This window comes from Carassius carassius, chromosome 1, assembly GCF_963082965.1.
Source record: "Carassius carassius chromosome 1, fCarCar2.1, whole genome shotgun sequence".
Lineage (NCBI taxonomy): Eukaryota > Metazoa > Chordata > Actinopteri > Cypriniformes > Cyprinidae > Carassius > Carassius carassius.
The window spans coordinates 40,411,208-40,425,767 of record NC_081755.1 but is presented as its reverse complement, the minus strand read 5'-3'; the positions used below and the strand labels follow the sequence as shown (position 1 = coordinate 40,425,767).

The 14,560-nt window shown below is 34.8% G+C and overlaps 1 protein-coding gene across 2 annotated transcripts in view; it reads right to left on the bottom strand.

Moving 5' to 3' along the window:
• The window catches only part of LOC132150138 (myocardin-related transcription factor B-like), a 34,125-nt gene extending 22,739 nt beyond the window's left edge, over positions 1–11,386 (bottom strand). Inside the window, exons 1-2 of one of the 2 annotated variants that reach the window (XM_059559222.1) lie at positions 11,245–11,386; positions 1,597–1,659 (exon numbers count right to left, since the gene is read on the bottom strand). The gene's annotated coding sequence lies outside the window, so the exon portion shown is untranslated. The remainder of the gene's footprint in view (positions 1–1,596; positions 1,660–11,244) is intronic. The other variant, XM_059559223.1, reaches the window with a different exon arrangement.
• Positions 11,387–14,560: the final 3,174 nt, after the last annotated feature.

Below are 14,560 nucleotides of genomic sequence, written 5' to 3'. Positions count from 1 at the left end.
GACACTATAATTAATTTTAAAGTGAGGATAGCAAAAAAGTAAACTGTGACAGACTATACGCCAAAATTCTTCATACAGTGGATTACCAGTAAAATTGATAAAAATCTGGGACCTAAAATTATTCAGACACTTTGACCTGACTATGTTTTGCTTAAGTGTTTGTTTTTTCTTTAATTGCTAATGTGACCTTTTAACACTACAAAATGAACAAAATTATGCATTGCTTGGTAATTTGTTGACCTACAGTAAATTGGTATTATTTAATTGTGTACTTTCATTTAACAGCTGACAGCTATTCAGCCTAATTCATTACAGACCTTTCTATCAAAGTTATTTGACATTAAGATTAATTTGTTCTGACACAGTTTAACTTGTCATACTTTATTACCATTACTAAACTATAACGAATAATTTGATAATGTGAGAAATTTTAAAGGTGTCTGAATAAATTTTGGTTTGACTGTAAACACATATGTATGTGTATTATTTTGCCATTTTTATAATGTAAGCATTATACCATAATTCCTCAAATAAAAGCCGGGGCCTTTATTTACCTGAACTGCAGAAGGTAACAGGCTTTTATTTGAAGCAGGCTTTTATTAGAGGCAGGCCTTTATTTTTCTAATTCCATCTGTTTGATAAGTAATTTTTTAAAATAAACCTTTTAAAAGCGATAGCGTTCCAGTGGACAGAGATCATAACACTAGCACAGAATCAGTTCAGAATCAATCACCAAGAGAATCAGTTCGGTTCAGACTCGCTGTGTGTCAGTCTGCTTCACACTGAATCACACATGCACAGTATCATCAGCTCCTTGGTTCTCGAATCGGACGCGTCCGACAGAAACGCTTAACTGGTGATCCGAAAACCGATGCAACCGGTTCTTGGCTCGAGAACGTGAAACGCTCTGGCAGTGGGCGTGTACGTTCGTTATCTGGCTCTGCTGCACAAATTTCCCCCGGCCTTTATTTAAGACCGGCCTTTATTTGTCCGTGTTGACCACGCCCCCGGCCACTATAAGAGGTCCGGCGTTTATTTGACTTCAGGTTTTTGAGGAATTACAGTGTACATATATATATATATATATATATATATATATATATATATATATATATATATATATATATATATATATATATATATATATATATATATATATATACACACACACACACACTCACACACACACACACACACGCACGCACGCAGTCTAAAAATATTTGTAAATAAACAAATAATATACATTCATGAAAATAATTGAATTTATAAATTTTGAATAAAAAAAATAAAATTAAATAAATGAATAAAAAAGTATTTCTGTATAATACAAAGCCTCATGCAATAATAAAAAATCGATCCCAATTTAATTCACAACTCTAAATTTAATCTGCCCATTCAAATGATTAAATACTTTCTGGATGAAATCTACAAAATCATTTGTAATTCTACTTTCCTTTAAATAAAATACACTATGGTAGACAACAGACCAAAGAAAACCAGTTTGTGTTATTAAAAGGGTCTACAACTAGCTCATATAAAAAACAACAACTCTGGAACAATACCTTTAATTCCAATCTGTCCTAGCAGACGATTTACCTGTCAAAAGAGAGGATGCTTTGAGCCACAGCGCTCCTTACAAAGATCACTAGGTCATGATGCCTGTGAAACAGAAAAGCAATATTCTGTCATTAGATGAAAAAGAACAACAGCAGGTTGAAGCGACATAAATCTTCCTACCAGCAGTTTTCTATAGGTGAAAGCAGAAACACTGTACCTCATCCAGCTGCAAAGCAGCATGTGAAGAAGAGGGCAAGGAAAAGGAAGGGTGGTTTGCATCTAATCAATGCAGTTGCTGTGGAAACGCTAGTGTTCCTGTGTGCTGATTAATAGCTAAACAAAAAGATGACAGATATTTATGGATGTGTGCCACTCCACAGAAGAGACCATCAAGAGATATGGAAAACAAGCTTATGAGAGTCTGCACTCAAGCCTCAAACACCGCCTCCGCAAATAAGGACATTAATATTCATTAAAGCACAAGACAAACATTCAACTGCTGCTTTCCATGGCACATCTGAAATTCTGTGATTACTTTTTATCATTGCTCCAGTCTTCAGTGTCACATGATCCTTCACAAATCATTCTAATATGATGATTTGCTGCTCAGAAAACATTTATTATTATCAATGTGGAAAACCGTTTTACTTCTAAATAGTCTGTGGGAACGGTTATAACATTTTTCCAGTATTCTTTGATGAATATAAAGTTCAAAGATTCGAAATAGAAATCTTCTATTACAATTGTAATTTTATTAACATATTTACTAAAGGTTTTGATTAATTTAATGCATCCTTGCTATTTTTGATTTTTTTGATGAATGCATTGAAAAAATATCCTAAATATGTGGACTTAAGGACTTCATTCTTGTTGAGTTCACAACCACATTCAATGGAAAGCAGAGAAAGCGGATTAAGTGACTCAGTGAATACTGTGATACTGGTATCTTGTGCAAATTAAAAACAACAGGTTGATGAATGTCTTAACTCTTCCAGACACACAAGATCCGATGACTTGACTAAGCCTTGGCTGGCTTTCTTGCCTACTCCGATTTCCTGCTCTCAATCTTATTCATCTGAGTTTAAAGACGTTTGGCTGTTTTCTCGCTAAGGATCAGCGGTAAGCCCCTCTCAGTGACACTATGACAATTCATCTTAGTCCAGCACAATTTCAAAACCTCAAACAGAATTACATGTATTATTTTGAAGTGGAAATTTGGGCCAAATGGGGACATCACTGTACCGCTGTCTGCCAGTAAACTCAATGGTCGGTTCATTGGATTATTTGAGCTGGGATGTATTTTCACTCCACCTAGAATAGGAAGTGAAGATGTGCATGACAGAACTCAGTGTAAACAACTTCTCTCTCCATACGGGGGGAGATTGTGGCTGAACTTTAACGAAAATAAATCACACGTCATAATAGACTTAACAAAACATTCATTTCGCAATGAAAGCTGGAAAAAATGGGATTGCCAATGGGAGTGAAGATTTGTTGGAGATCTACTGAAAATGTGCAAATTAAAAGGACACAAATGCAACTAATTTCCATAATGACCAATGCAATCTACCAAAAAGAGCACAAATTAGGGCCCTATGAAATCCATTTCATCTGTTTTCCAAATTCCTTTTTTTTAAAACGTTAAATACAGTTTAATTAATTGAAATCATGAATCTTACCATATTAAACAGCGGTTTTGTTTTCCATGAATTTTCTGGACTCCATTTTAATGGTTTCATTAAATATCAATACTCAAAAGCATCTCTAATTAATTGATTGTATGCATATGCATGTATATATATATATATATATATATATATATTCTACTGTAGAATCATGGCGATGGAAATTAGCAACTTCTATGCAAGGGGACCTGCGGTGTATGTAGATAGAAATTGCTCATTCTAAGGCAATAAAACATAATGGTTCATTGTGCAAGATCTTCATACACCTCTGAAAATATGTGTATATTATACTGCATTTCGGTCAATAGATCCTCCTAAATATTACACACTGCACCTTTAAATATCCTTTTACCATAAATTTAGCGTCTGAAAGGGAAACTGAAGCATGTCCATGCTTTTTTATTGCTAATTGTTCACTTGATGTTTTTAGTAAATCCTGTCACAAGTTTTTAATGCCAAAAGAAGGTTTGAGCTGGTGCAAGTTGTTGATAAATCTAGCCCTAGGCATCATAGACTCAATAACATTTGTAAATGTTTTTAGAGAAAAACATAACACACTAAACAGCCGAGTATCACAAACTAGATTTTCAAGTTGTTCGGAACACAACAACGCCCCACAGAACCCTGCGCCTTGTTGCAAATGAAAACAATGCATGTCCTCAAACCAGCTCAAAATATTCTCTAATAGATTATCTCTGGATAAAATTAAAGTCAGAAAAAAAAAATACAAGTTCATCATAAACTACACAATTTCTTGTGTAATCCGTCAGTTCCGACCGGCCAAAATCCTTACACTGCTTCTGGCTTTTGGGAACTAAAGTCGACTCAAATCAGGGCAAAAATTGTGCAGTGTATTCCAGCCTGAAGGCTCTTAACAGAGATTGCTATGTTGAATGGAAAATTTCTTAATTTTGTTTATTAAAAAAAAGTTAACAGTTGCTCTGTAAAGTCCAAACACCAATCCAAGTGGTGTTTGGCGGGACACATTATGGCCGTATTACCGCATTACTACTAAACAATGAGAACTTCTCTTCACACAAACACTGAATGACTCATCCACAGTAAACTGTAGGGGGTCAGCTGTGCTGCTAAATATAGCTGTGAGACCAGCCAGAATAAGCATCAGAAATAAAAAAGAAACTCCTCCAACGCTTTTCCATGTGTGCAAGGAGAACGCAGGCATCAGGATTCAGCACAAAGAAAACACTGCGAGAGCCCCTCAAGTGAGGAAAGGAAAGAGAAGGGGGAAAATTCCTTTACCATTCCCAAAAATTATCCCACATTTTTAACTTTCCCAGAAAGCCAGATAATTCCCAAGGGGTTGTCCCTGAGCACAGCGCACATGGCCTTTGCCCCTCCTACTTCCCCTCATGCCATTGGCCCATAAAGCAGAAATCAAATTAGCTTGCTGTCAACCACTCTGCATTTGATGGGGTTAATTTGATACAATTTAAAGTCAAATCACCAAAAGATGAAAATTTACTTAACAGTGATGCTTATCAAGGATTTAATGCAATTTAAAAGCTGACTATCTATACGGTTACTTTTCAGAATCTACTTGCTATTTTTGGTAATATGATTCAACCCAATTAGTAAGACATGCAGTTATTGTATGTTTTTATTAGATTTCCGTGAAACTACATTAGCACAATATGCATCTTTTTCAGAACAGCAGATGTTTGGCAGTCTGATTCATGGTAGCTTAGCATTTTCATCAAGCAACAATGTGGCAAACAATGACATGAACTCGTTGATCATTTTGAACAATGGCCAGAGTGATGAAATAAGTGGTTTCATGGTGTTCTTTTTGGGTAAACAAACATATCAACAACAGACATCAGCACTACAGTTACTCAAAAAAACAAACAAACTGGAAAAATGACAGCTGGGTCAACTCAAAATAGAGTTTTCAAGATAAATAATGAGAAAAATATTGTGCCTATCTCTATTCAAATATATATATATTTTAATACATGTGAGTGTACATCGTAGGGCCCTATTTTAACGATCTAAATGCAAAGTGTAAAGCGCACGGCGCAGGTGCACTCAGGTGCAAATCCACTTTTGCTATTTTAATGACGGAAAAACAGTCCGTGCGCCGGGGTGCATATTTGGAATGGGTTGTCCCTATTCTCTTAATGAATAATGGCCGTAACATTCAATAAACCAATCAGAGTGTCATCTCCTATTCCCTTTAAAGGGTTAGTTCACCCAAAAATGAAAATTATGTCATTAATAACTCACCCTCATGTCGTTCCAAACCAGTAAGACCTCCGTTCATCTTCGGAACACAGTTTAAGATATTTTAGATTTAGTCCGAGAGCTTTCTGTCCCTCCATTGAAACTGTGTGTACGGTATACTGTCCATGTCCAGAAAGGTAATAAAAAACATCTTCAAAGTAGTCCATGTGACATCAGAGGGTCAGTTCGAATTTTTTAAAGCATCGAAAATACATTTAGGTCCAAAAATAGCAAAAACTACGACTTTATTCAGCATTGTCTTCTCTTCAGTGTCTGTTGTGAGAGAGTTCAAAACACTGCAGTTTTGTGATATCCGGTTTGCGAACGAATCCCTCGATGTAACCGGACCTTCTTGAACCAGTTTACCAAATCGAACTGAATCGTTTGAAACGCTTTGCGTCTCCAATAAGCATTAATCCACAAATGACTTAAGCTGTTATTTTGTTTAATGTGGCTGACACTCCCTCTGCGTTAAAACAAACCAATATCCCGCAGTAATTCATGTACTCAAACAGTACACTGACTGAACTGCTGTGAAGACAGAACTGAAGATGAACACCGAGGCAAGCCAGATAATGAACAAATAATTGACTCGTTTTTGGGTGAACTATCCCTTTAAGAGCGAGATGCGCTAGCGCCATGGGGGATCACTATTTGTATGGCGGACTTTGTTGGCGGAAAAGCTGACCGCTTATCAAGCGAAGAAACCGATCTACTCATGTGCGAAGTTAAAGCGCGCGAGCAGATCATCTACGGCAGTGGTTTTCAACCTGTAAAATGGCCGAAATGGCATTATCGGTTTCGGGCCGAAATAAAAAAAACAGCCGAAAACGTAAACCGAAAATGAATGTCACCCGCCCCTCCCATCCGTGAGCAAGCGCTTAGGTTTCACTCACGGTCGAGCTGTTATCACGTGTCTGCCTATCAAAGATTAAGCATGTCAAAGGGCTTTCACAATCAAAAAAGGCTTGTCACAAAAGCTGCACAATCAATCGGACCAACCAACACAAGTTTCGAAAACGAAAACAGGGAATCGATTTTAACGGCCTTCTCTCGGAGCGCGTCCAGCTCGTCACTATACGCTCGCAGCGAACGCGCGTCACACAGCAACTGCAGGTTCTGACACACACACACACACACACACACACACACACACACACACACACACACACACACACACACACACACAGAGCCTATTAGTGCATAATATCAATGTAGCCTTCAGTAATGTTTTTCATTGATGTTATGGCATTCCACATTGCTGACTTGTGCGCGTCTCAAGCGCCCTCTTTACGTTCGCCCTAATGCCTGTTTAGTTGTCGGTGGATTTGCCTATATTTGGCGTGGAAAAACGGATCAACGCCAAATATAGGCAATTTACTAACGATTCAATGAACACTTTGCCTACGTCTCAAAAATCGAACAGGATTTTTTTTTCACAAAAGTGACAGCCCTATACGAGAGGACACCAAAGTTGCAATATGTAACATTTGTTCTGCAAAAATCTCCAAAATTGTGGATTTTTTTGCACAATTTTTTAAAAACTATTTTATTTGATGGAACATAAAACTTGAAGAATAATTATTATTTATATTTATTGTAAAAAATATTTTATGTTTTGTTATGTAACTGTTAATAAAAGTTTGATTATTATATTGTGATTTTTCAATTCAGATCCATTAAATCCAAGCAATATATATATATACGTTTTTAAAAGAAGCCATTTTCGGCTTCAGTTTCGGTTTTCGGCCAAGTGCATCCTAAATTTTCGGTTTCGGCGCAGAATTTTCATTTCGGTGCATCACTAGTTAATTTTTTTTTTTTGTTTGTAAAAGCACTCTCTGTATTAGCTTAAAGCCCTCAAGTTTACATTTACATACTGTATTCTTTCAATTGCTCTAAACAAGTATTTTGGGTGACCTTTTTTATTGAATACTAGACATCAAGTTGTTGTTATTTTCATCTGAAAGAACTTCTTTTTTCAGTAAGCTAGGCCCTATGTGTTCAGTAAGCTTGTTTCAGTAAGCTATGTGTTTTCAAGGTTTTATTGAATGCTATCTCTATACAAGTGCAGAGTAATGCATTCTTAGTCAGTCTTTTATTTTGTAATTTTAAGAGCAATAAACATATATTGCAATGTTAAGGAATTGATGTTTTTTCATTCAGATATGTAAATCAACATGTATAAATTGTTAGTAGTCAATTAATGGGGAGATAATCGAAATCAAATCGGCCCGAAAAATTAATCGTTAGATTAATCGATGCATCGAAAAAAATAATCGCTAGATTAATCGTTTAAAAAATAATCGTTTATCCCAGCCCTACTTCAGACCATCCAAGATGTGGATGAGTTTGTTTCTTCATTAGAACAGATTTGGAGAAATTAGCATTACTTCATAAACAGTGGCTTGAAATTTAAATTGTTTCCTACAAACTTGCATCTTTTCATTTCACACCGTATTAATTGATGGACTCTAGTCATGTGGATTACATGTGGATTATTGTGTTTTTCTCAGCTGTTCGGACTCAGAGGATCCATTGGTGAGCAAGTGACGTAATGCTAAACTCATCTACATCTTGGATGGCCTGAGGGCAAGCACATTTTCATTTCATTTTCGGATTACCTAGTCCTCCAAATAACAGAAAATAAAATAATAATCATATATCATTAATTTTTTGGGGAGTCACACATAACATTTTCCAACCTGAACCTTGTCATGCAATAAAATCATTAGATAAATTAAGAGACTTCTTGACTTAGACATTCAATCTTGAGGGTACAATTATGATGCCATTTCCTGTTTAACGTCACCCCCCACCCCCGCCATGTTTATGCATTGAGTTGCACCAAATTACTTTGATTTAGCAGACAATATATGATATTTCTTAATACATGCCGACTACTAAACTTTCCCATTCAGTAATATATTAAAGGAGATGGTTCAGTGAGAACAGATATACAAGGAAAACAGGCGCAACCCAACGAGTCATTTTGCGCAATCTTATCAGAACGCATCCCACACAAGTTCGGTGACCATATGAGAAGCTTAAATTTTGGTTGGCAGTGCACACGTACTAATTACGTCCACGGCGTTTGATCTAAGGACACCTGAGCTTGGATATGAATCTGGTTCATCAGCATCAAAGCCTGTGAGGTCGCATCACATGACATCGCAGTGGAATGTTATTGTGTCATGTGATCGGGGGGCTGGGGGGGTGCTTATTTGTCCTGATTCTCTTTTTACCAGGCATCCGTTTGAAATACGAACTAAAAAAAGCCAGTAACATGTTTAGTCAAACAGAACAGTGATATCTACTTCTGCAATGACCTCATTCATATTTGTGAACTTTAACTTTCCAAACTATAGTTCTAATGCACAAAATAACATTTACCCGATGATAACCGGTAACGATAACAAGCTTGAGGCCACAAACTTTAAGTCAAACAGGCGACGCAGCAGACTAAGAAAACAATATCCAGACCACCAGGGACACATCATGCTTACATGCTTTCAAGTCCAGCTGTAGTCTAAAGGTCCTGTCTTAACTGTAGACATGTGGACATTGACCAGATGATGGAAGGTAGTATCAAAACACTGCCTGCTGTTTTACACAAAGTCAAATAATACCTCTAACTTGATTCACAGGCAGAGAACAGTCCTCACCATTCATCTATTCTGCACACGCTGTTTGACGAAGGACACATGTATGTGAAGTATGCTGTGGCGAACTGACACCTGCGGTGGGTAAGATCCAGCCTGTCATCAATAAAGAATGCTTTATTTTTCAAGTCAACTTCCACAGCATGAGCTATATTTAGGCGAGGAAAGATATGTCGCTCAGAGAATAATATTTGATCGCTAGAGATTAAAAAAAAAAATGTGAGCAGAGAAGCAATCAAAATAAGTTTGATGCATTTGATGCTATGCAGGCTAACTGGCATGGATAAACAATTAAAAACACATGGCTGTGCCATTTAAGAGCTGCTTGCAAATATTATTCTTAAATCATAACACACATTCACTATTTCAACAACTGTTTGTCTGGTTTGCCTGACATATTTCCATTAATATGACAAGCTTAAATAAATATCAATAATAACAATCTGGTTCATCCAGTCCTAGGTGGCTGTCATTCCCTTCTTGACTACAATGATGGCAACTAGACAGAAACACAATAACAGTATTACTGTAAGTGTACAATGATACCGTAGCTCAAAATGGCAATCTATTAAACTGAATTTAGTGAATATTAATGTATTCAATATTGCAAGAAAGGTGGCCTGCTGTCCATACCATATTTAGGCATAAAGCTGTGCTAATTAATGATTTTCAACTAGCAGTCGAGAGTAATTGGTCAGGCCCGTAGCAGTAAACACTGGGAGTGTTTTAGGCACCACACCTGAAGCTAAAGGTCGATGCCTCGTAGACGCACCCATAATGCCAAGTGTGCATGGCATACTTAACAACATTTTAATGAACTCTCAAGACTGTTTCACTTGTTTATGTAACAAATACTCGACTCAAAATGCACTCTGTGACCTCACACCTGTTGAGTTGGAGCGAAGCACACAATTTATTAATTCTGCGAATGCATTTATCTTAAATGACTTGTACATTTTTTATTAGAATACTCTTTGAATGCTTGCGCTGTACAGTGTGGAAATGTGCCGCTGTTGCTTTTAGAAGCTATTTCAATTTACAGTCCTTACAAATTTTTTGTGTTTTATTCTTGAATAAAACCAGTGTATGTAAACCAGTGTATGATACATGCATGTAAAAAAACTTTTTTGTTTGCGATTAATATATAAAGTTTTTGTTTGTATAAAATATGCATGTTCTCTGTGTGTGTGTGTGTGTAATATATATATATATATATATATATATACACACACACACATATATATATATGACTTACAGTGCATTCAGGCTAACAGTTTTTACCTAACATGTTCCCGGGAATCGAACCCACAACCTTGAGCTGCTAACGCAATGCTTACCAGTTGAGCCACAGGAACACTATATACATACATACATAAAAATGTTTTTGCTTGTATAAAATATACGTCTTCTGTCTGTGTGTGTGTGTGTGTGTGTGTGTGTGTGTGTCTATGTGTATGTGTGTCTATGTGTATGTGTATATATACACATACATACACAGACACACATACAGTATATATTTTGAAAACATTTACATGTCTATATTTATATTCATATAATTTATATTATAAATATATACATTTAATATATAAACATAACACATTTTTTTCTGATATACATGCATGTGTGTGTGTGTGGATTTATATGTACATAATAAATATACACAGAACACATACATAATGTAAAAAAAAACGTATTTTGGATATATATATATATATATATATATATATATATATATATATATATATATATGCACACACACCCACACAAACAGTAATAAGACGGGATGACGTCATCTGAACTTTCTATAACCGTGAACTGACGCCACTATTATGAATGTAATAGTGTTTCTAAATATTCCCTAAAATTACTATAAAAAGGTCTGAAAGTTAGACACTGTTCTGAAAATATAAGGGAAATAATCCGTCCTTCGGTTAGATAAGAGTTCAGTTTGTAACTCATTGTTCTGAATTATCGCGCAGGTATTTTATATCTAAAGTGTCACTTGCAGAGTATCACAATGACTGGAGTGTCATTCACTCCCTCTTGCGTGCGGCATATCATCTTATAGATACACAAATAAAACTTTATAAATACCTTACCGCTTGTTTGGCTCACAATTTAAACGTGTTCCCTTTGATGACACATGTAGAATACAACAGAATTGCGACAGGGCATTTATTTTCTTTCTTTACTGGAGTAGCAGTTGTTGCTGCGGGTAAAGATGGCCGCTCTTATTGTGCTTAGCCGGTGATGTAATCAAGTTGTGTTAACCCTTCACAACACAACACTTCCACCACATCAACGTTCGACGCAATCACGAAAGTGAACGGAAACAAAGTAAAGTAATATAGTAATTAACATACAATCTTATTCTGAAAGATAAACGTAAACAACAGTCTGTGCAACAATGCACATAATGCCCAGAGATGTAAATATATATATACATGTGTATATACTTTTTTTTTAATGTACTAAGGAGATATTTTCTATCTCTCTCTCTCTCTCTCTCTCTCTCTCTCTCTCTCTCTCTCTGATGCTCACACTTATGTAATTAGTCAAATCATGTTAGATCTCTGTGCTGAAAATTTCTTAATGCTGATTTTTATAGAAGTAGGCTATTATATTCAAATATATTTATAGAAAGATGTTCTGGAGTGAAGTAGTTTTATAATGTCATTGTTGTGCTGCTGAGAGATTCTTAAATATCAGTCACAGACCCTGATGTGAACCCTTACCCTACTTCTAAATGTCTGTCACCAGTCCAAGTGGGCTCTTATAATAAACAGTCAATATTACAACGAAAAATAAAACAATGAACTAAGACAAGTATGAATAATAATAATAATAATAATAAAAATGTATAAATATATGCTAACTTTTTACTACATTTTTGTGTGACACTGCCATCTGGTGTGCTTTCAAAGTCAGTTCATGCCCAACGTGCAGTGATCATTACATGAACATATCCAAATATAATAACAGGAACATTTCTGGAGGAACTGATACAGGTGGAAGCAAAACATTCACAAAACTACATTCAAGCTCTTTGCTGTAACCGAATTCTTAAAAAACATCACTCTGTGTGCTTCCACAAGGTTGTAGCAGTTCAGAATCATAATAAAATAATAACATTTATTTTTATTTATTTTTTTATTTATTTATATTTGCACCTTAAAATACAAAATGACAAAAATAATAATAACAAAACATAAAATTTATGAACAAAAATAAGACAAATATTATCAATTTAATGATTTAATGCAGGAAGAGGCAAAAACCCCAACTGGGCTTATTTAACGCCTCCACCTATAGACATTATTACAATAAAATCAAAACAAAAAACATAGAAAATAAAAACATTTTACTACATAAAAGTAACAACAAACTCGTGACATACATATATCCATAACACACACACAAAACACACATGCACATACATGTATACATACACATAACATCAACAAATTTTAATGACGATTACAGTAATGAGCAAAAAAAATATGAACATAACATAAAAATGGAATAATATCTATATCAAAAATTTAGAACAGCAGTTAAATGGGCTTTTAAATATCTTTTATAATATTTTAATGAGGAGGAGTTTATTGCTAAGTGGGAAAAACTGTTCCATAATTTGGTACCCCTAAATCTGATAGTAAATTGACCTCTGCACGTAAGAAACTTTGGAAGATGAAGATCTAAGGATTGACGAGTTGAATAAGAGTGAACCTGTGAGTTAAATTTAAAATAAGTCTTAAAGTGCTCTGGGATATTTTCATAATTAAAATGTACCTTATAAATAAAAACACATATTTGAGTGATATTAATATCATACACAGTAAGTATCTGAAGATTCTGAAATAGAGGCACAGATGAAGAATGTGACTCAGATCGGGTTGCAATCCTGAGAAAACGTTTCTGAAGAACCAAAATTCTATGAAGTGTAGAAGGAAAAGTGCTTGCCCAAACTATATTACAATATGAAAGATATGGATAAATTAAACTGTAATAGAGTGTAAGAAGACAATTTGTAGTAATGAGATTGCTAATCCTCCTAATTATACCAATAGATTTATTTATTTTCTTGCTAACCCAGTCAATTTGTGTTTTCCAATTCAAGTTCTCATCAACAAAAATTCAGAGGAATCTTGTTGTTGAGACTTGGGATATCTCCACAGTCTCCATTTTGACTTTTGAGAGGTTCTTAGAATATGATTTTTTTCCACTAAAAATTATATAATTAGAATTTTTTTGTATTCAGCGATAACTTATTTAATCTGAACCATGTAGCATATGCAGTTAAACCAGTATTTACATTTTTAATCAGAAAATTAAAATTTGAATGAGAATAAACTAAAGTTGTGTCATCTGCAAACATTATTGGGAAAAGAATATTTGACGCATTTGATAAATCATTAATATAAATAAGAAATAATAATGGTCCAAGAATGGACCCCTGAGGGACCCCACAAAGTAGTCTGGCTTTGTTGGAATAGCATCCATTAATACAAACAAATTGTTGTCTGTTTAAAATATAATTTTTTAACCATTCAAGCGTAACATCATGAAAACCATATTTTTGCAATTTTTTCAATAGAATATGATGGTTGACTGTATCAAAAGCTTTTGAGAAGTCGACGAATAAACTACAGGTAAATTCATTATTTTCTAATGCAGAGGAAACTTTGTCAATCAAATAAAGCAAGGCCATAGATGTGGAATGACTTTTCCTGAAGCCATACTGATGTTTATAAAGAATTAAATTAGAATCAAGATGGAATAAGATCCTTTTATATATAACTTTTTCTAATATTTTTGAAAAACAAGGCAATATGGATATGGGTCTATAATTATTGAAGCAACAAGGGTCATCTGCTTTAAACAGAGGAATAACTTTGGCAACCTTTAAATCCTCTGGTACAACTCCTGTTTTCAGAGAAAGTGAAAAAATGAAAACCAGTGGCTGCAAAATAAATTGCTTGATCTGTTTGACAAGGAATGAAGAAATGTTATCATGGCCGGTTGAAGGTGTTTTCATTTCATCAATAATATCACTTATCTCTCGAACATCAGGAGGCTGAAAAAAAGAAATAGAAGGATAATTCCTTATAATATAATCTAGTGGATTACCATTACAAGCAGGAATTTTACTGGCTAATTCATGTCCAATGTTAACAAAAAAATTATTAAATTTTTGAGCTATATGAAATGAGTTATTAAAAGAATTATCACATTCATAAATAACTGAAGGTAATTCTGAATGAGACTTATCTCTATGCAGCAACTGATTTATAACTTTCCATGTGGTTTTAGTATCATTTGAACACCTCTTAAATTTCTCACAGAAATATTTCTTTTTTGACGATCTAATGTAATAAGTATATTTATTTCTACAAGATGTAAAAGCACCACATG